Here is a 1,752-nt window from a genome sequence, read left to right as displayed (position 1 = left end):
CGATTTCTTCCTTATTATTGACCCAAACACTTTATAAATGCATATTTGTGACCTTCTTACGTCGAAAGGAATCGATTGAGCTCAAAAAACACGCGATGTGAAATTTTGATTTTTGGCTGAAATTTTTCCAAGGGTGGTTGGTCGATTTTTTGAAAAAAATGAAATTTTCTCAAAATGTCTTAAATTTTACATAAGTTTCAGCTCACGAACGCGAGGAATGCATCGAACTCATTGAGAAACACGGTAAAAGTTTTAGATCCGAAATAATTATTTATGAATATATTTGGAGCCCATTTCGTTCCAAACTGTTGAAAATTCAAATATTCTTATAGACAATGAATGTCTCGGGAATACACTTTGTAAACAATCTGATGTTCTATTTTGAAAATGAGTTAATCGCGGTAAAATTGAAAGTATTTTGTTCGGGAAATCGTCTTTTCGACTTAACCGATTGCAATTTCCGAGATGCAGTTTTCATAGAAAATCGTTCGTTTTTCCACAATTTTAAAAATTTTCAAATCGGCCCGATATTAGCAGTTACGCAGAAAATTTCCACATTCAAAAAGCTGTTTGTCCAAAAGAAAACCGACCTTAAATCCACAAAGAAAACATTGATAACATTTGTCTTGAAAAATCGCCTTTCCGACCTTCAAACTCTGATGACGTTCAACATTCTCAACTGATTTGAAGTTTGCAAAATACGATATTTAGACCAAACCACTCGTTTTAGAATGAATTTCCAATGATCCAAATCGGGCCCGTATTAAGAGAGTTACTAATTTATTCATACTGAAGGATCTGATGCGCCATACAATTATAATAACCGCAAAATCCATGGGTCGGCACTCGAAGTCTTACCATTTAAAAATGCTATAATTTTGCCATTTTAATTTTTGTATAATAGAAAACTTAAATATTAAAACGCAAAAACATTCAAAATCAAAAAAAAGTTATTGTTCGATGTAGCCACTGTCGTATCGGTAAAGGCCCGATTACTGGAAAACAATTCAGTTGATAAATATATGCGTGCAAAGCAGGAGCGCACGTGTTTTGCAGGGGAATCCAATTTTACTGGGAACCCATTTTTGAGCTGATTAACAATTGCCAGCAGGGCAGAAGCGCACTTGTTTTGCAGGGGAATCCAATTTTACTGGGAACCCATTCTTGAGCTGATTAACAATTGCCAGCAGGGCAGAAGCGCACGTGTTTTGCAGGGGAATCCAATTTTACTGGGAACCCATTCTTGAGCTGATTAACAATTGCCAGCAGGGCAGAAGCGCACGTGTTTTGCAGGGGAATCCAATTTTACTGGGAACCCATTCTTGAGCTGATTAACAATTGCCAGCAGGGCAGAAGCGCACGTGTCTTGCCAGGGAACCCATTTTGAGCCGGAAAAAATTTGCCAGCAGGGCAGAAGCGCACGTGCTTTGCAGGGGAAACCCATGTTTTTTTAATGAAATAAATAGGCCCGCATAGACAGACCGGGGAGAGTGTGTGATAGGTTTCGTCGGGATACCTATTGTTTTCTCGGGAGCGCGCTTGGACATCCTACCCGGTGAGCCAAGAAAGACTTTTACGAACGATTTTACGAGCTATAGTGTGTGGCGTAGTATTTCCAGGGGGTATTCCCAAGTGGTGACCTTATTTTTTTTAGAAGGTTTGTGTTGTGTTATTAATTATAAAGTTACCACCCATTATGAATCCGACCAATAATGAGATTCACCGTTCTGGTGGGGACAACCTAGCGCTACA

Source organism: Dendroctonus ponderosae, unplaced genomic scaffold, assembly GCF_020466585.1.
Source record: "Dendroctonus ponderosae isolate FM_Combo_2020 unplaced genomic scaffold, Dpon_F_20191213v2 Dpon_F_20191213_1, whole genome shotgun sequence".
Lineage (NCBI taxonomy): Eukaryota > Metazoa > Arthropoda > Insecta > Coleoptera > Curculionidae > Dendroctonus > Dendroctonus ponderosae.
This window is presented reverse-complemented; position numbering follows the sequence as displayed.